Below are 21,669 nucleotides of genomic sequence, written 5' to 3'. Positions count from 1 at the left end.
GTGTAAAATCTTGTTTAAAGATATGGATTAACATGGAGCCAGAGGAGCATGAGGAAATGGGATTTCACAGAGGGATGTTGAAGGAAAGACTGTCCTAAACTTTACGATTACCTTTTTTTGACTTCTTAAGGCTCCCCATCAGAAACATTCTCTTCTCATCCCTGTTAACCACCAGCTTTAAAAATAGAAGAAAAGAGGAATTTTTTTTACTGTACAAATTTGTAATATATTAAAGTTTGGACCAAGGAGAGCAATTATGCTGCCTGGTGCTGGAGGAGGATATGAAAGCTCATCAGGATATCTGTAGTAACCCTAGTGGGGTAAACATCTCTCTTTTCTAATATCTTCAAATTAGAAATTTTATAGGAAAAAAGAAATCTCAGCAAAGCTCATTTGCCTCTAATTAGCAATTGCCCAACGTGGACTCAGGTTAAAAAGTGTTAATTTCTCAAGTATACGTCATTTTCATGAAAGCACAGATCTAAAGGGCAAACAACTGAGTGCCTGGCTCAGGCACAAGAAGGGATTAAGGAATTAAGCTGGAGCAGGAGGAGGAAGGGCTCATTCCTCCTGTGTTTTAAGCAAAGCACTGCCTCAAGGAGCATTGCACGGACAATCCCTGCTCACGGCAGTGGCAGGGGCTCCCTTCCCCTATGACTGCAGTGCCTACATGTGCTGGGCGGAAGGAAGCTCCATCGCAAAAGCTGGACCCTCAGGCTCTACCCAGCCCAGTTCCTCCACTGAACCTCCTCTCCAGGACATTTACTTCTCCTATTAACTAGGAAACAAGGAGCTGCCTGCAGGCAGAAGGGCTTATTTCCTGTCCTCACTACAGTTCGCCTACCATGGGACATGTGAGGTACTAAAATGCAAGTCACCATCAGCTTGGAGAACTACAGAAAGCAGATGGTTAGAGAGGAGGCAAAGGTGAGAGACCCCGATAAAAAGGGTGATGTTCCTCAGGGATATGGAAAACAAAGATCCTTCAGCCATTATATCCAAGTTTCTAGACAGATCCTTCATAAACAACCTAAGTTTTAGAAGGTTTTTTCCTTTTTATATACATACAAATAACTGTATTGATAGCAGATGGGCTCTTCCATATGATTTCCTTTTTAAACCTTCAACTTCATGCAATTCCTGCATATTCCTTGTGTTGGGAAAGGAAAGCCTGTGCTTCTTAGCTCCAGAGCACAAAGCTGGGGTTACTTCTGATCATTTGCTTTTGCTTTCAAAACCTTTAATTACACAACTGGGTAGCAGCTCTTAAATACATCACCATCATTTTTTCCCAGAGACCACCTTAGTGCATTGGGTCTGCCAGGCAAGGCGAAGCCAAAAGTGACTTACACTGACAGAAACGACAGTCCCCACTGACTTATGCATATTTTCATAACAGTGTTAGTAGTTTCCTACAGCTGACACAGTTGGACCACCAAATTTAATGTGCAGAAAAACTTCCTAGTCTCATCCTGTGATGTGCATCTAAAGGAGCGAATGCTTCTGGCTAAAAAGGGAATAAGGGTAGGTAGGAAAAGCAGATGATCAAAACACTTATCAGACTGAGAAAAGAATTTATTAGGCCTGATAAGGAGCCTGAATTGATGACAGCTATAAGGTACCATCCATTTTTAGCTAATAATTCAGGATGAATTAGGTGAGGAATAACATGTGATCATTTATTTAAAGACTTATTCTAATGTATACACTGGAGGAAGCAGAGTTCAGGTTGTATGAACGCTTTAACACTTACACTTCCAGAGGGTTATACCTCACCATTCAAACGCAGAGATTTAATAGCATTGTATTTAGCTCTAAAATACAGTGGCTGGTTTCGGTTATAGGACTCCTGCATTTCTAAACCAGCAAGCCATTTTACAAGGCTGGTGTATACACATTCCACTTTTCCTCCACTTTCCTATTCAGATTTAATAAATCTGCCAACACTTGCCTCTGAGAGCTGGTTCAGTTATTTAGAGTTCCCAGACAACCCCTCTCCCCAGCTCTGCATGCCTTAGCAGTTCACCCGAACAGACAATAGCATCAATTAAATATAAAGCTACATCTCTTAATTTCCACTTGGAAAGATTTTGGGTTCCACCAACTGCTGAAGGCGATTTCTGAAGGCAAAATCCTGCATTAAGAGAGATTGCAGCTCCTAAGATATCGGTCCAAAATCTCCATCCGTATCCAGGTAACAATCTGGAATGCTGATATTTAAGAGGAGAAATATCTGGACAGCTGCCCCAGCTCCCTGGGAAGCGATGTTTAGTTAAAGTCTTGGATATCACTGAAAGAAGATGTGGAGATGTCACACTGCGGCTGAAGCATTTTTTCAAGTGCTGAATTATTCACCCATGAATCTCAGATGTGAAATCCAAATGCTCCAGCACTGCCCTGGCTTTAGACAATGTCTAATTCCTTTCTGTGCCACTGCAGGGTCTCTTCATCAGCTTTCTTTCATCTATAATCACAGCCAGGTCATGGATTATTAGTCATATTCAGTGCAGAATTCAAGCCCTGCTATACCAATCAACCAGCTTGGGACTCCCAAAATGCTCCCCCTGCATTAATAACCACCACACCAGAGGACCGGAACGCTCCTGGCACTGGCTTACAGGGGCACAAAGAGGTACAAATCACAACAGCCACTTCCCAAGCACTGAGCTGGGGAGAGGCCACCAGCACAACCTGCTGCTGCTGTGGCTCTGCCCGCTCATCCCACCGGCTCAGGGCCGGCAGCACTAGGAATGGCACAGGAGATGTGTATGGGGCTGTGCTTGTACAGCCATACGGCACCAGGAAAACCAGCCCTCCACCACCATGCAGCTCAGGAACTTGAGTTATTCTTATCATGCATAGAGCCCTTTGTGGGATGCAAATTCCTTCAATTTAGGAATGGAAGGAAAAGCAGCTTGATACTTTGGGATCCTCTCACAAACCCCACATACAAGGGAGCGATGCTCCCCATCCAACATGTGCAGCCCCGCCAGTGTTCTGCTGTCTACTCTGCTCTCATGAAGCCTCACCTGAGTACTGTGTTCAGCTCTGGGGACTCCAGCACAAAAAGGAAATGGACTCGCTCAAGTGGGTCCAGAGAGGGCCACGGAGATGCAGTGAGGGCTGGAGCAGCTCCGCTCTGGAGCCAGGCTGAAAGAGCTGGGCTGGGTCAGCCTGGAGAAGAGAAGGCTCCTTAAGGGAAGGCCTTATAACAATCTTCCAATAACTAAAGGGGGCCTTATAAGGAATCTCGAGAGGAGCTTCCTACAATGGCCTGTAGTGACAGGACAAGGGGAATGGCTTTAACCTGCCCGAGGGGAGACTGAGATGAGCTCTTAGGCAGAAGCTCTTCCCTGTGAGGGTGCTGAGGCGCTGGCACAGGGTGCCCAGAGAAGCTGTGGCTGCCCCATCCCTGGCAGTGCTCAAGGCCAGGTTGGACACAGGGGGCTTGGAGCAAGCTGCTCTAGTGGAAGGGGTCCCTGCCCGTGGCAGGGGTTGGAGCTGGATGAGCTTTGAGGTCCCTTCAACCCAAACCACTCTGTTTCTGTGATTCTCACCAGGGAGCTGCTGGGGACCACAGACCCTTCACCAGCTGCCACCAGCCTCAGCACAGTTCCCTTGAAAACACATCACCCAGCCATACACGTGCCACTGCCCCAGCGATGCCCCGCAGGTCCCACAACCACCTCCCCATCCCTGCTTCCCAGCACCCATTATTCCCCGTTTTGTTAAACTTTGTTACAACTAAGAGGAAGTCAATACATTTCCCCATTCCTTCTCCATGCAAACAGAGCAGGAAGAGAAAAAAATCATAAACAAAAGCATTTATCAGCTTTTGCTGGAGGTGTTCCTGTGCACATCGGGCCGCTCGGCTGCAACTGTTTCATTAGGAGGACCCCGGTTATGTTTGCAACGTTAACGAGTCTTGGAGAAGAGAGGAATAAAATACTAGGGGCAACGCTGCAGCAAAGATAAATAGGTAAACATCCTATGGCTGACATTAGTTAATACATCACAGCTTTATTCACTTAGGGCAGCCATGAAATCAATTCTTCAGTAAAAATAAAAGATCTGTATCCAAATCTGCGCTCACAATATGAGCGAGGCAAGGGATGGCGGAGCGGAGAGGGAAACCTTGTCTCTGCTCTATGTTTTAAGACTGCTGCTTTGTCTCTGCCTCATGCAAAGCCCCACTGAGTGCTCGGCTTTCCACAAAACAGGATTTTTGCCATTTTTCCTCAAAATTAAACAATCTGTCTTGTTTTTCAAACTTTCTCAGAAGTCAGCAGTGATGTGTCCCCAGCCTCTCAAGGACACTTTAGTGTCATTTCCCAAGTATCCCGGCTAAATTGGGAGCAATGATGGAAACCACAGGAACTGCTAAAAAATAAAACCCCCTCCTTCTCTTTAGTAAAGCTAAAAAAAATCCCATCTTATCTCTAGATAAACTTCTGAGCCTCACACCCTAAAGAACGAGGCTGAGAAAGTCAAAGCCAAACCAAAAGCAGCCTATTAAATGCAAACCAAAGGATGAATTCTTGTTTTCCTACCAATTCTCCTGGAAAACCAAGACCAGAGCACAGATAATTCATCATAGAATCATAGAATGGTTTGGGTCAGAAGGGACCTTAAAGCTCCTCCACTTCCAACCCCCTTCCACTAGAGTAGGTTGCTCTGGTTGCTGATTTGATGCTGTACCTGAGATAAAAATGAATCTGTTGGAATTCCCTGCAGATCCCGACATGGCTGGAAACAGGGCTTGCTCTTCAAAGACAACCAGTCATGACATGCAATCCAATAAGGCAAACTCTGCCCAGCGACTGAGCGTTGCAGCCCTCCAGCAATGCACACACCCGTGCCACCGACAACCTCACCTTGAATAAACCAGGCTTGAAGGGAGGAATCCAGCACTTACACGAACACTGTGAGCATGAGGGTATCTGCTGTCGCTGTAGAGGTGCAGACAGCTGCTACAAACACAGTATTCTGCAAAAGCAACACATACAATGCACCTCAAGGCTTTCCTCTGGGGGTGCGCTTTGCTCATGTCCCCGCTGTCACCCACCCCTCCATCACCTCCCTCTGTTGCCCTGGCCCTCAAATGCATGCCAAGGTTTAAGGTAGAACCCCTAGTGGGAATATCTGGCTACAAGGATGCCCAAAGAGCAGCACATCTCAATTTTCAAGAGGACACAAGCGATGGATGGGCACCCAATGCTACCTGAACCAAATTCTCCATCTACCTAACAAAACGATGACTGATATTCAGTACAGACCCCTGCAAACTGCAACAAAAGGGGAAATACAAGGAAAATGGAGCCTGCTTGGCTCCATTTCCAAAGGAAAAAGGCTCTGGCTTGGCAGTGGAGATACCACTGGGGAAGAATGGCTATGTCAAGGTGATTGCACAGTGCCATCAGTACCCTGTGGTGCACGTCACTCAAGCACTCAGTGCCAACAGAACCAGCCTGACTGGGACAAAACCCAACTGCTTCCACCCTCAGAGGAACAGCAGATGACCTGGAGGTACATTCATTATCTAAAGGAGGAGCAAGCAGCTTCTCTTCTAAACCCTACAGCCAGCTCTACTGATGGGATAAAAGGAGGTGGGAAGGATGCACCCTCCCCATCCCATGTCCATCTTCAAGGGATTTAACAAAATCCATGCAACACCTTATGCACTTTTAGGCTTAACAGTCTTACTCTCCTATCTGCAATTAGAAGGTGGACAAGGCAGGAGCCTGGGGAACCCGCACCTCCATACAGGCACCTCGAATCCCGTTTGGACTTTCCAAACTATTTAGCACTTTTGGGGGCAGGAGACATTGCTTACGCGGGAGCTTTCATCTATTCTGAGCTCAAATTGACTGGCAATTTTGAAGAACGCGCTGCAAATTGCTCTGCTAATCACAGCCACGTAACCACATTAAAATAACATCAGTGCTGAGGCAGAAAACCAAGAACAGCCAGGAGGTGCTGAGCTGAGGCTGCCTGCTCTGGATGCCTCATCTTGCTCATATGGGGATGCTGCAGCATGCCTATTTTCTCCCTCTCTGCAGTGATGTGGCTCCAGCTTCCAGATGGCTGCTCGCACCAGCTCAACAATAACAAGAGGCCACCCGCCTGCCACACACAGCTCACTGGGGCAGAGCTGCAGCCCGGTGTTTGGAAAATGAGAGTGTCAGCCGTACCTGCGAAAGGCCACTCATACAGCCGAAAAATAATGTATCCCTCCAAGGGAACACTGACAGACACAGAACGAGGAGGAGATTTACAATTCCTCTATGACAAGTTGCCTCTAAATCCTTTTACCGGAGACAGACAAGACGGGGATCTGCTCTAAGGACGTGGGTGCCTCCATGTGCCCTCCAGCCCTGTGCAGCTCTGCCTTCTCCCAGCTCTAAACCCCCAAAGCCTTAGGAAGCATCATATTCTCCTGTTTCTTAACAGCCTGAGAGGAAAGACTGAGTTTCCATCCCCTGTGGTGGAACAGCCGGCTCCTTTCATTCTGCTCCATTCACTCTCACCCTTGAGATCCCAGCATCTCCCACTAGGGCCTGGAGAACTTGGGCCCCCAATTCCTGGTTCAAGGCAAGAGCTCCTTTGTCATGGAGACATGATGACACTGTGAAGCATGCTTTGAAAAGTGCACTATTTTCCAGCTCATCAGTTAAGCTTAAACCCCCCAGATTAAAAAACTTCATTTAGATAAACCAAACATCATCCTTCACACTCCAAGCAGGGGCACAGACCTGAGGCTGGTCCAGGTCACTGCCATGGCTCAGCTTCAGTGCATGGTGCTCTCTAAGCTGAGGCAAAGGGCCAGAACCCTGCTTGGGACAGGGATGCACTGCGTCCAGGCTATTTGCATGGGAGAAGCATCAGCAGGCGTGGGGCAAATGGCTTTTCCAGAGCTTGGAAACCTTCAGGCAGAAGAACCTGCCTCCCATCTGCTGATGGGTGTCCCAGTTGCTGACTGGCCTGAACAACAGATAAAAGGGGAAGGGGAACAATACCCTCACCACTGGCTGATAAACACAAAGGTCGATAGGGAAGGATAAATCACCCAGTTCTCCCTTTCCATGCATTTCACTTACATTGGTGAAATATCCTCTACAATGGATTAAATCAAAGTCCATCGTCAAGTTCAAGAACACGTTTAATGCAGATCTATTCATTTCAAGGTGGCTCTGCACAATGGATACCTTTCCCGTTCAAAAATTATTCAAAACTACATGCTTCCTTTTCACTCTGCATCTTAACATTTTAAAATGAAATACGGTGTATTTGTAACAGAGAAACACGTTGTACAAATCATCGCCTGCTGTAAAAAGTGTATTTCACAAAGCCTTTCCATGTACAGGGACAAGGACCACTTGTTGATAAATTACTTTCCATCGGAGAGTGGAAAGATGTATTTGTATGCACCATAAGTGGTGCTATTGTTCAGCAATTTGATGGAAGTCCAGTAAATTTGTTGTGCAGGTTTCATTTAACCTCATTAAAATCAGAGTAAGGGGCAGGGATGGTGTCTAGGGACAAAGCAGAGTCCTATATGCTTCGGTGCACCTATGTATCTTTTGAGTTAAGGAGTATCTATACTGAATCAATTAGACTGCCCTCATCTCTTTAGACTTACCTATAATAATGAGGACCTGAGAAGCCTGATGCTGCAGCTTCAATTCTACAAGCATTTATATGTCACATGAGGAATGGGCGGTGCAAAGATCCACCTTTTCAGATCTGGTGCCATCAAGATCTTACAGAAAACCAGAAACCTGCAATGAGAGCCGCCTCCATGCAAAGCTCAGGACCAGGCACGTATTTGCTGATGTAAAGAGGCTAGGTACCACTGCAAGAGCTGCAGGTAGACACGTGCATGAAAAAATAACAGTAAAATCCCTACTACATAAAGCCAACAAAGCTGAAAGCCAAGATGCACCCAAACCACACAGCGAGGTTTTAAAACCAAAGACATGCGTAAAACGTGTATTGGGTAAACCCTGGTCTGGGAGAAGAGCCTGAGTTTTGTACCCAAACTCTTCCTGTGGCACAGGGGAAATGACCCCCAGGGACCATTGCTGGGGATGGTCCACCCCAAAATGAGGAAGTTCATTTTGAAGATGGAAATGGGGCTCCTGGAAATGAGTGCAGAGCTCCGGATCACAACCATAACAGGCTGCCTAAAAATGACCTGGGATTTCATTAGGGCTAATAACCATGGAAAAAAAAATGCTCCCAGACGTGCATTACAAATTCAGTCTGTAGAAATTCTTTCAAAGGTATCTCGGTTAAAGCAAATGATGTGTGGGCATCTCACTTGCAGTAAATAAGCAATTCTGCCCCTGGGAGCAGGAGCAGGAGCTGGTGGGAATGGAGGCTGCAAGGAAAGTGGGGCAAGCAGTCTCTGTTGGGAGTGGGATGGGAAGCAACTGAAACCACTGCTGTGGCCCAGGACCTCCGGTGAACTCTACCTGCACAAGTGCCTACAGCTCCAAAGCAGGAATTGATCAAATCCCTTTGTTGAACAAAATGCAGTTGCAACACAAGAGCTTGGAGGAATCATATAACCACAGCCTGGTTTGGGCTGAAGGGACCTTAAAGCTCATCCAGCTCCAACCCCTGCCACGGGCAGGGACCCCTTCCACTAGAGCAGGCTGCTCCAAGCCCCTGTGTCCAACCTGGCCTTGAACACTGCCAGGGATGGGGCAGCCACAGCTTCTCTGGGCACCCTGTGCCAGCACCTCGGCACCCTCACAGGGAAGAACTTCTTCCCAGTATCATGGTAGGGATGAAGGTGAGTGGGCAGTGATGCTGGGTGCCCCATCTTGTGCTGTTACAGCACCACAGTATACACGTTGCTTTCTGCAGGCTTTCTGCTGATGAAATGGAGATGCTTTCCTGATTGAAGAATAGGAGAGGATCTCCCTTATGCTCTAGCAGACACCAACACAAAAAAGCAAGCCTACTTCTAAGCAAGAAAGAGAAGAGCGATGACCCACTGAAAAAACTTCAGAGCAATGCAGAAATTAGGTCTTAAACTAGTCCTCTAGCTGTGTCCATGGTTCTTGTTTAAGGAAAAGACATCTTAAGGAAAGACATCTTGAAGTCACTTAGAGGATTCCTGTCATTACCACGGAGAGGTGACGCCGTGAATGATGCAGCAGGCAGAGCCCGGTTTTTCACCCTGAATCTTAAAAATGGGGATTGGCATGTGGAAGTATATCTAAAGCACAGGGGACAGGCTGCTTTCACAGCAGGACAAGGCCTGCAGCAATTTAAAGTGATGGCTTTTGGCTTGCCACGCTGGAGAGGTTAATGGAGAAGGTATTGGGCAGCATGTCTCTCTGCCTGTTTGCTAAACCGACATGATATCCCAGTGCATGCTAAAAATCTCTGAGCAGGAACTGATAAATGGGCTGTGGTAAGCTTAGGGCTGCAAAGCTGAAACTAGACCCACAGAAATGTGAGCTGTTTCAAAACCAGCCAATTTACCCCGGGCACGGTGAGGTGGAAGCTGTCACCACCTAAATGAGATCAGAAGCTGTCAGGACCGGCCATCCCTTGTGTGCTCCTGGATGCAGAGTTTTGAAGGGCCTTGGTTGTGAAAAGAAAAGGCTGATTTCCAAGTCTGTCGATGTTTCAAAACACTGTGTAGGGAAACAGCTCTTTCAGCAGCAAGCAGAGTGGAATGTATCACCCTGAGAGCTACAGCCTGGCTCACCCCTGGTTTGAAAGGGGTTTATGGGATGGATGGCAGTTTGAGGGCTTCTGCTTCAGGTTCACCCCTACCTGAAAACGACAAAGGTCTTGACAGAGGACTGGCTTATTGCAGCAAAAACTAAGCACTGAAGAAAAGAAGCAATTAAACCACTCACAGTGATTAAGTCCATAAAACATTTTCACTGCTATTTGTCTGGGAATAACTTGCTAGAAATGACAGACCCCACTTATGTGTAATAACTTTAGGAAGCTGTAGAAATCCCATGGGATGAGAGGCCAGGCGTCCAGGCATCCTGCAGCGCTATGATTTTGCAATCAAACGCAGCCCAGGGCCCTGCCAAGGTTGTGCTGACGCCTTGGCTGCAAAGCTAAAACCCATCCGATGGGAAAGAGCAAAGAGAACAACCGTGCCCAGAAAAAGAGATCTGAAAGAATGGAAACCTGTGCTGGAAAACAGATAGGGCTCAGCTCACCGTGCATGTAGGTACTGGGGTTTCTGCCAAGTACTGCAGCAAAAAAAGCCAAACCCAAAGAAGCAAGTAAGTAACTGGAAATCACAGCTCAGGGTGAAGATCTCCAAGGTTCACGTTGACTGAAGACATCTTTAAAGTCTGAGCATATTAAACATTTCATGGTCTTTTAACAGAGAGGTTTGCATCAAGGAGATAACCTATGACAACAAGTTTGCTCTCCTACATGAAGAAACCCCTACAGCTGCATGCCGTAACTACTAGGGTATGGGTTGTGGTGCAGAAGATGCTTGTGAGCCCCATGGCTCAGCCTACATCTCTACCTAGGGAATGACGTGGAGCTGTCACTCAACCACACAGACAACAGGCTTGCAAAGTGGGGCTGGGAGGAACCCGGAGTTTTCAGCATCTCCTTGGGCAAAACAGGCTCCCAGTTGTGATTCTGGTGACCCATCCACCCTTCACCCTTGCGCTGATGCTCCAGGTCCAGCCAATTTCCCTCAGGAATCTGCCGTGCTCTGTTAGCTCACGGACAAGTGGGAAATTGCCGTACACAAACCCGAGCCCCCATAACATTTATTTACACGGGGTGAGTAGCCCAGTTCCGTGTCTCAGTCTGCCAGGTGACAAATGCCCTCGGTTCCCATTTACTTCAAGATGTGCTGAGAGCCTTTCAGAAATTAAACCTCTTTATTCCAAGGTAAATGACGCATGTTTTGCTGCACAATCTCTTTGCCTATTATCCACCGTGCCCATTACTGAATGCAGGTGTCACACACGGTGCAACTCCATCGTGCTAAAGGGCTTTCGTCCTCCTTTCTTTGAGCGAGTCATATTTTTCCCTCAATAGCAACCAGATCTCTGGGTTGAATTGGCTCAGTTGTGTCAGGTCACTGCTGTAACTCCCCTGCCTACCAGCACAGATTTCTCTTAGAGCTTATACTGTTGCTTTTCCTGGCATTGATTTGCTAATATTTCATTAATACATCCCTGAGATGTGTTTCTTTGTATAGCTTGAGGGAAAAAAAATGACACCGTTCCCCTCACTCTTTAGATCCGATTGTGGGAGGGAGGTGAAGTGCCACTGAATTTATGCTAAGATTTAAAAGGATGCTATCAATTTGAAACTCACAAAGTACTTCAATCCTTTTTTTTTCACCTCAGTTAACAATCTAGCAGCGCTGCAGAAGTGAGGGATTTTAAATGATCTAAATTTAGTGTTTCCAGCTCACCCAATGTGATCAGCTCTGTTTGGTGTCTTTTGCGAATGCCTGAGCTCCTGGAGTCGAGCGATGACATGACAGCCTCACCTAAAACAAAAGTATGTGTCTAGCCCACCAGACTGCAAAGAAATACTTGAAAATAGGAACCAAGTGCAACCCAGAGGCTCAAAAAACAACATGCACAAAGAAGAAATAAAGATATATTACCTAAAATTGTGTGATTTAAGCCACTCTTACAGCTTCTGAGCACATAAGGATTAACCACGTTCCTTATCTTTCACCATTTATCCAGCCTGTTCATATTCTACCCTGGCATTCACAGCTTCTACGGCTCCTGTTCTGGTTTTCCTACATGATGTTACTATGCATTAAATGATGTTGATTTGCTTGGAAATGCAAAGCTGCAGGACATTATAGAATCATAGAACAGTTAGGGTTGGAAAGGACCTTAAGATCACCCAGTTCCAACCCCCTGCCATGGGCAGGGACACCTCACACTAAACCAGGGCACCCAAGGCTCTGTTTAACCTGGCCTTGAGCACCGCCAGGGATGGAGCATTCACAGCTTCCCTGGGCAACCGATTCCAGTGCCTCACCACCCTAACAGTAAAGAACTTCCTCCTTGTATCCAATCTAAACTTCACCTGTTTAAGGTTGAACCCATTACACCTTGTCCTGTCACTACCATTGTATTATTTTTCCCTTTTTAATGAGCTTCAAACTAAATGCAGAAACATCTTTGGACAGCAAATGAAACTGGACTTAAACTAGTAAATAATTGTGTTTAGATCCAATTCACTATGCAAAGGCCCCTTTTACACACAGGACCATTTTCTCACACTATAAGCTGAGGAAAAACTAAATAAATACCAGAGATTTTTTGGAAGTCGCATATTCTTGAAGCCTTCTAACGTGCAGACAGGTATCGCCCACGAAAATACTCCCCAGCAAGTTAAAACCTCACTTTTAAAGCCCAGCTCTGAAACGGCTCAATGGATGAAACCATTTTGGGGTTCAAATTTCAGTTTTTATTTCTTATTTTTTTGAAATTGCATCTGGGCTAACAGCTTGAACGCTGAGTTACAGCCCCTGAGACAGAAATACCAGCTCAATCTTAACAGCACTGCCGCTACCAGTTGCTATAATGATCTTAATCAAAGAGTATTGTGATAAAAAAAGGACTCTGGTTTGACAGCCTTTGGCATATCCTAGATATCAGTGTCCAGATTTCACATGAAGCAGTTGGAGAAGTGAATACTCTGTGGGGAATTGCTCCCTAATCCATTCTCTACTGAAAGGGTGCATGTTTAGCAGTCTCAATATTCCCTACACTCCAGGTTATCCCTCAACCCCAAAGCCAGTAGAAGCCAAAGGGAGAAACATTGCCTCTTGCTCCTTCCCCTCTTGCCATCCCTGCAGCAGAACCACTGCCTGCTGTTAAGAGGAGACACAACACTGGGTGAAACAAGATGTTAAATGACTGTTAACACGCACTGACCTCATGTTTGTCAAAACCAGAGTGCTGCTGCTGGGTGACAGAGTGGATCCATGGAACCACAGAGTGGTCTGGGCTGGAAGGAACCTTAAAGCTCATCCAGTTCCAACCCCTGCCACGGGCAGGGACCCCTTCCACTGGAGCAGCTGGCTCCAAGCCCCTGTGTCCAACCTGGCCTTGAGCACTGCCAGGGATGGGGCAGCCACAGCTTCTCTGGGCACCCTGTGCCAGCGCCTCAGCACCCTCACAGGGCAGAGCTTCTGCCTAAGAGCTCACCTCAGTCTCCCCTCTGGCAGGTTAAAGCCATTCTCCCTTGCGTTGTCCCTACAGGCCCTTGTCCAAAGCCCCTTTCCAGGTTTCCTGCAGCCCCTTTAGGCACTGGAGCTGCTCTCAGGTCTCCCCTTCAGGAGCCTTCTCTTCTCCAGGCTGCCCCAGCCCAGCTCTTTCTGCCTGGCTCCAGAGCAGAGCTGCTCCAGCCCTCACTGCATCTCCATGGCCTCTTCTGGACTCGCTCCAGCAGCTCCACGTCCCTCTTGTGCTGGAGCCCAGGCTGCATTCTACCAAACACAAGCGCATGTTTGGAGCAGACACACACAAGCAGCCGAGTGTGTTCCACCACCACTGCAAGAGCATCCAAGCAAAAAGCTGGTGTGAAGGCCAGGGAACCTGAGCAAAAGGTGTTTGAGGAACCAAAGCAACACCTTTCTGAAGCTGCTGATGGTATTTCACAGTGATGTCTGGGCTTAAGAGAACTGTGACAATCTCCCCTTGCTGGAGCCCTGCCGCTGCCCTCCCCACTGCTCCATGTAGTACCCACAGACCCTGGTGGGATCCAGCCCTGCAACACTCAGAGCAGCACAGGCAGAAATGATTCCCACTGAGAAAATGATACAGTCTAATTTGTGGCAAAACACAACAGGTGCTACAACACAGGCGGGGGAATGTGAGGAGGAGGAGAGTAACACCAACGGGAACAAATGCCTAGATAGACAAGACATGCAGGGGGAGATGCTCTATTTAAATACTCTGCCAGTTAAAAGTTAAGCAAACAAGTCGGTGAAACAAATAACGTGCTCCTACCTCCCACCAACTGAGAGATACCACGGCAGAAATAGGTCGTGTAAGTTCAGATAATGAAAGCATGTCATGAAATACTATACACAGCCCCACGTGGCTGTGTACCTGGTAGATACAGGCGGCTGGGTTAGTGACTGCACTGAGTAGGGCAGGCTGCAGAGGAAGAGGTCTGTCTGCAACCAGAACATCATGTCTCGCGTAGGTCGTGCATATGTCAGTGCTGCAACACAGAGCATTTAAAAAGTATTGTGTGCTTGGGGCACATCTGCCTGTATCAGACCTTCTGACCTGCTGGGATCCACACTGCTCAGTAAAAGCAGAACAGTTCTGAAGGAGGCAAACCCAGCTTGAGCCATGTGAGAAGCCAGAGAGAGATCACAGAATCAACTCGGTTGGGAAGATCTTCAAGTCCAACCGTTCCCCCAGCAATGCCAAGGCCACCACTAAACCGTGTCACTGGGGGCCTCGTCTACACGGTGACTCCACCACTGGCCTGGGCAGCCTGTTCCTCTTGTTCTATTGCTTGTTACTTGCAAGAAGGGACCAGACCTGAGCTCTCTGTTACCAGAAAGAAGAGACCTCCTGGCTCCATCCTCCTTTCAGGTAGGTATAGAGAGCAATAAGGTCCCCCCGAGCCTTCTCTTCTCCAGACTAAACCCCCAACTGCCTCAGTCATTCCTCATCACACTTGTGCTCCAGCCTGCCCAGATCCCTCTGCAGAGCTTCCTACCCTCCAGCAGATCAATACTCCCACCCAGCTTGGTGTCTCCTCCAAACTTACTGAGGGTGCACACGATCCCCTCATCCAGATCATCAGTAGATATTGACCAACACTGGCCCCAGTATGGAGCCCTGGGGGACACCACCAGTGACCAGTCACCAGCTGCAGCCCACACTCCCTGCTTGGCCAAGGGTACTCTGTCCTGAAAAGATGTGGACGATGATGCTAATAATAACCACCTCTAAAAGCCTGAACGTATTTATACCGGGGAAAAAACAAAGAGTTAGCTAGCATCTGCCACCAGCCCTCACTTGCCAAGATAAAGCATCCAAAGTACTTCGTAGAGTCCAGACTGGCAATTCCAGGCAAGCCTGGTCATGGTACATGATGCACACATGTCACTGGTGTGGGCACTGTTCCTGTGTCCCAAACACAAGCACCTCCTCTAACAGGAATCCCACCAGTTCCCCTTGGGGTGGCAGGGGTAGGGCGTCCAACCCCTGGGAGGACAGATGGTGACGAGTCTGCTGGATGCCACGGGTGGAAGGATGCATTCTGCCTGTTAGCATTGCACATCCCGACTGTTTTCACACAGTAATTTTCCACCGGGAAGAGCCACCACACTGTGAAGGTGTTTCAGCTCCATGAGGGCATTTCTGGTGACCCCCTGGAGAATCTGCTATGAAAAGCAGGATGAATTAGAGAAATTCAGCTCCCTTCATGGTATCTCTAAGCACAGATTAATTACTGTGGTTTAGATCATGACAACAGTCCTGTAGCTCCCGCGCAGAGAGAGGAAGGGAGGGATTTCACGGGCAGCTAACTGAGATGGCTGAGATTGCAGTTCCATCTGTAAATCCACTTTAGCTTTCCTCCCTAACACCATCGAGCCACAGACTCTCCATCATTTCCTAATTTGCAAACCGGACTATTACTGTCTTTAAAGCTGACACTTATTTCACTCTCTTTACCAAGGATGCCAATATACAAGGTGACTTTCCTTCTGTGTTATTACTAGAACAACTAAACAGTGCTGGCTGCAGTACTACTGGAAACAAAGCAATAACATTTTCATTTCACTTTGCTAGACAGAAACATTCTTACCCTTGCACTGTGCCTATTTATTGGGGAAGCAAAGCACAAATAGAAATAATAAATGCTCACAGGGAAACACAAGTAGGTTTAGGTGCAACTTGAGCCTTAAGAAAAGTGTTATTTTACACAGCTATGATCTGTGTCCAGCTCTGGGGCCACCAACACAAGAGGGACATGGAGCTGCTGGAGCAAGTCCAGAGGAGGCCATGGAGATGCAGTGAGGGCTGGAGCAGCTCTGCTCTGGAGCCAGGCGGTGAGAGCTGAGCTGGGTCAGCCTGGAGAAGAGAAGGCTCCTGAAGGGGAGACCTTAGAGCAGCTCCAGTGCCTGAAGGGGCTGCAGGAAACCTGGAGAGGGGCTTGGGACAAGGGCCTGTAGGGACAGGACAAGGGAAATTGCTTTAACCTGCCGGAGGGGAGATTGAGATGAGCTCTCAGGCAGAAGTTTTGCCCTGTGAGGGTGCTGAGGCGCTAGCACAGGGTGCCCAGAGAAGCTGTGGCTGCCCCATCCCTGGCAGTGCTCAGGGCCAGGTTGGGCACAGGGGCTTGGAGCCAGCTGCTCTAGTGGAAGGTGTCTCTGTCTGTGGCAGGGGTTGGAACTGGATGAGCTTTAAGGTCCCTTCCAACCTAAACGATTCTATGATCCTATGAAAACCTCCCTCCCCTGCATTTAAGTTGCACCAAATCCACAGCATTGTATGAAGTTGTAAGAGTGGGAAAGACATAACTGGAAAAGTAACAAAACTCAGAACTGGTGGATATTCATTGTCCACATCCAGCCAAGTACCAGCAGTAATCAGCCCTCATCAGCAGTGAAAAAAGAGAATTGCATTTTAACGTTCCTTTTACTTAAACAGCATGATGCCATTAAGGCTATGCTGAGCACTGATGGGAGAAGCTGATAAAATTCCCTCTTTCCCCTTTTCTCCCTCTCAGCAGAGGACAAGGCTTGCTCTTCCACACAGTCCCACCAGAGGGAATTGCCATGGATCAAGACGCCTGAGGCAGGTGCCAAACAACTGTCACTTCCCAAACCAGGTGGCAGTGCGGCCCTTCGCTCACTGACCCTGTGAGTTGCTGCTTATCACCCCAGGTAGCACCAACAGCTGGGTGAGATTCTGCCAACAAGGAGAAGATTATGAATAATCATCACTATTAAATATAAATCAATGAAAATCTCAAAGCCTTTTTGGCCAGGAAGGGAGGGATGTACACGGGAGGGATGTGGTGTGGATGGCTGTAGCATGTACCAAGGCTTGGCGGCTGCAGCAGTCCAGCAGTGATGGGTCCAGCAGTGATAGATCCAGCACATCCAGGGCCTGTCCCCCCCACAGAACTGCAGCCAGGATCTAAACCCATCACTCATTTGTACTGATGCCAGCCTCCAGCAACTCTGCTGATAGCAGAAAAACAGAGCTCTCGCTGCTCAAAAGGCCTCTTTGAAAGTATTTGAGCATCTTACATAAGATTGCTATAAACCGATACCAAAAAAGAAAGCAAGTAATTACACTACTGCCTTGTAAGCTTTGATTCTGTGCTGTTTGGGAACAATCTTAGGATTTTTTTGTTAGGCTTATGAGGGTAATGCAGAGAACAGCAAAGCTTTGGAGGTGGGGTAGTCTAGCTTTCAAGCTCCCATGTAAAAAACAGGTTTCCTTAGAATTTCACAGCCTGATAGGCATGACTAGAGAGAAGCAGGAGACATTTCTGCCCTTTCCTAGCAGCTTATGTATTATTCCTTAAAAAAATAAAAAAAAAGAAAAGAAAAGAAAAGAAAAACTTTCAGAGAATGTGGTGCCTTTATTCCCTTGTGTTGTTTAAACCTTTTTTCATGGCACCACACAATGAGCTTTCTTCAGGAAGTACAACAGAGGCTTTTCCTTAGCCCACAGTAAGGCAGCTACAGCTTCAGTGCCTTGAGAAGGTGGTAGATAAAATACAAAAAGGAAGGAGAAGAAGGAACCAAAAGAGAGAGAATGAATAAGGATACAGTAGGGAACTTGAATCACTGAGAGGAAGGAGGTGGGGGGGAGAAAGGAAGAAAAAGGCATTGAGTGCAGGTATAATTGCAAAGCACCAGCACACTTCTTGCACCGGGGAGAAAAAAAGGAATGGCAGATGATTCAGGAGTATGACAAAGAATCCCTTCAACAAGTTGTCTTTTATCACAACTTTGCTGCTCTACAGCTACACTGCAACAGGGAGAAATTGCATCACGTCAACAGCAAGTTAAAGATAAACCGACTCTGAAGACGGTGGAAATATGCTGGCAGTTACTTTGTGTTTCGCTTATCACGCTGCAATAAATTCACTGAGAACAGCATCAGCGGGGTATTAGAAACAAAAACACACTTGTACCTCAAAGGGTCAGCTCTGTAACACTGGGGTGCAGCCCTGTGTGCATCAATGGCCTCAAGGTGAAAAGGTCCAAACCAGCCCCTGCTGCTGAGCATCCATGTGCGTGACTTCAGTCACCCCAGATCCTGGCTCCCAGACCCCAATTCCTGATGAGCAAAGCTGAGGGGACTCAAATTCAGGCTCTTGTTTAATTAAACCAGAGCAGCTCCCTACACCAGCTATTACAAGACATGAAGACATCACTCTTTGCAGCAAAGACTGAAGACTCCCAGTGCAAAGTGCAGTAACACTATTAGCTCGCGGCTAAAATATTGACTGTGCACGGGTGACTGAGCGCTGCGTCACAGGTTTTGGCTCAAGGACGGTGGCAGGAAACCAAGACCTGCCGACAGCCAAAGGGATCTTTCAGTGCCCTGTGTGGGAACTGAAAGCACAGGGTATCAAGACTGTGCCTGTGGGGACCAGAGCAACCTTCACAAAGCACCTGCCCCAGCTAAACAGCAGCTTTGCGCTAGCAAAGCCTAAATGATGAATGAGTTTGGAGCTCAACAATGGAACACTCCTCACCACCTCTTTCCGATCATCCCCCAGCCAGGAGGGTTGTGATGTACTCAAGGGCTTCTACTGCTTCCTTCTGTAGGCTCCTTCACCCTCTTCCCTGGCCTCACCCCTCCGCTCCATCCCGGAGAACGGCTGCTGGTTTAAATGCAAATAGTGCACATGCAGGCACAGGATCTTTTTTTAAATGCTGAAAGCTGAGACTTCTAAGTTTATCTCAGAAGGACACTGGAAAGATGAATAGAGAGAAATTATGCAGAGAAAGAGAAAATATTCAAAGAGTAGAATTATGTATGCATAACTGCCTGGCTCCCTGGGGTGCATGGGCGAGTACACCAAGTCACTTTGTGAAATCATTCCCCACAACTCCTGTATCCTAATTATAGTGCTGTAAGTGGGGAGAAGCTAATTTTTCAACAGTCCTGATGGGGTAACTGGAAGAAGCATGAGCATGCTGTTAACCCCTCACCTACTGAGAGTCTTCAGGCAAAGAAGCTAGCACAGAAAGAATAAATGAAATGTCAGCGAAGCCAATGCCATCGTCCTCTCGTTTACTTCAAGGTGTTCAGTACAGGAACCAAGCAAGCACAAGCCTTCAGGCTAAAGAGAAAGGGCACACTTGGCAAAACAGGCCAGAATGAAAAAACCCACCACTAAAGAGACTCAGACTTCAAAGGAGTTTGGACTCAGCATTATGACGCTTCTGTGTCCCTTTGCTCTGTACAGCATGTTCTCAGCCAAAAGCTTTCGAAGCCATAAATATGCCTGTACAGGAACCACTTTATCCATGCAGAAAATGCAGCCACCTCAGCACATCCCCCAGTGCAACATGACTACTTGCAGCAGAAAAGGCTCAATTTGGTGTTCCCTGAAATCCTCCAACTGGTTTGCATGCGATGGAGCTGGTTCCAATGAGGATCTGCTAATACAACACCTCATCACACCCATGCAGGTCAAAGACGGATGCATCAGAGAGTGGGAAAGGTCAAAACCATGTATTTTTGACCCACTACCATGCGATGCTCAAGCCTGACTTGTTTCACAGGAAAAATAAAAGGCAGTAGGACAGCCCTCATGCTGCTGATGCAGAAATCAGCCACCAACCGCCTTCTATCCTCGCTATGCTCAACAAGTTTAAGCTAACTAAAACCACTCCTGGAAGTCCCTAAACTCAGATATTTTGACTAAAACTGTCACTAGTATTTTGACCATATTCCCTTTAAATTCCTCAGCCTGCTAATGTTTGTTCTCATTTACTACAAACCCCTTAAAAGGTTTCAATTAGCATTGTTTTTCCCTATTGGAATAGAGGCAGGCACACAATATTAAAAAGGAAAAACATAAAAGAAGATAAAATACTCCATTAACCTATCTTGGGCAGGCAAAGAGTTCTTCTTCCCTCAGCCATGCCTTGCACAATACCACTAAGAGCATGAAAACATCACTTAGGGCTGGCAGGGGCACAGCACATGCGCCGGGCTGCACCCATTTCATCCCGCTCCATGCTATTCCATGCAGCATTTTGAATCCCCCAGCTACTCAGGTCTTTGTATTTCTACCGTGTTCATTATGGGAGGGCTTCCCATGGCTGCCTCCCCAGCAGAAGCCACCCATGAAGATGGTTCTCCTTCAGCCCGTGCAAAGGTATTAGTCTGGGGAATGGACAGACACTTGCAGTTCCCCTCTCTGAGAAAAGCCACCTCCAAAATCTTATGCGTATCCACAGGATTTAAGACCAGAAGACCATTTCAGAGGACCTCCTACAATAATAAGCAATTAAATCTTACCCAGTCACCTCTTTGTTGGGGCCAATTATTTGTTCAGAGTGTATTTCCAGGAAGATGTGCTTGATATCAAGCACTGGTCTCAGCATGTGAGGAACTCTCAGTGCAGTCTTACAAGTGAGGAACATTCTGCCAAACCGTATCAATATCTAACCCTTATGTTCTGAAAATTAAATATTCAACTCAAATTGAATAGCTATTTTTTGGACAAAGAGACACAATTTTACTATTTAATCCTCTCACATTGTCTCAAGCTCACTCAAATTACAGCCATTTGAACTGTGATCTGAGCTCCCTTGTGCTTAATGAACTAATTAGACCAAGGGCAGCCAAACTTTGTGAATACAAACCTTTGCCTGGCTAAGAGCTGCAGGACAAGGACCACACGGTGTGCAGTGGGGATGGAGAGGAATGAAGAGCAGAAGCAGGTCCCTGGTGGGCATCCCAATGCCCAAGAAGAATCAGTACAGCCTGGAAGAGACAGCTATTTTCCTACATATTGTCTGTATTCTCTTGGAAAGAAATGTTCTGTTCCATCTGAAGAAAACACATCGTTGACAGACCCTCATCAGACATGTGACGGATCAGACCTGCAGTGCCATTCTTGGGGGAGTAAAAGGTGACAGTGGTGGTCAGGGACTCCTTTATGGGAACCAAGGGACCCAGACTCCCCTTTCCCTCCTTCAGAAGAGGGCCACAAGCACCCAAAGAACAGGATGCTCTGAAGATGTTACACTTGACAAAAGCAAACATGGACTGCAACCTCATCTTTTCCCTCTGGAGCAAGATCACTTCAGCGTTCAGAGAAAAATGAGCAACTTCTGACAGAAAATCTTGTTCTTTAGGGCACTTCCCCAAAAGAGGAGATTCTGGTTTATAATCTTTTTTTGGGTGATGGCAAGTTCAGCTTGTACCTTGTATCATTTCTTGTTATGTCCTCTCCAACAAAGGGAGGATGACACAACCACGTAAATTTAAGTAGATTTGGGATGATATCTAGCTGCGGCACACAAGGTCAGCACTTAAAATACAGATACACAATATTACCTGTGCATATTTACTTCTGTTCTTTGGAGAAGAGAGGAAATAAAACTCCTGGGGTAATAGCTTTTAATAACAGATGCAAAGAAAGAGATTGAGGATGAAAAGTAGGACTGGGACCACAACA

The 21,669-nt window shown here is 47.1% G+C and overlaps 1 protein-coding gene across 4 annotated transcripts in view; it reads right to left on the bottom strand.

Annotated features, from left to right (window-relative positions):
• Window positions 1–21,669, bottom strand: part of NEXMIF (neurite extension and migration factor) — a 165,674-nt gene that overhangs the window by 22,088 nt on the left and 121,917 nt on the right. The window lies entirely within an intron of this gene.

This window comes from Lathamus discolor, chromosome 9, assembly GCF_037157495.1.
Source record: "Lathamus discolor isolate bLatDis1 chromosome 9, bLatDis1.hap1, whole genome shotgun sequence".
Classification (NCBI taxonomy): Eukaryota; Metazoa; Chordata; class Aves; order Psittaciformes; family Psittacidae; genus Lathamus; species Lathamus discolor.
The sequence above is the reverse complement of the archived record's forward strand: the minus strand, read 5'-3'. Positions and strand labels throughout refer to the sequence as shown.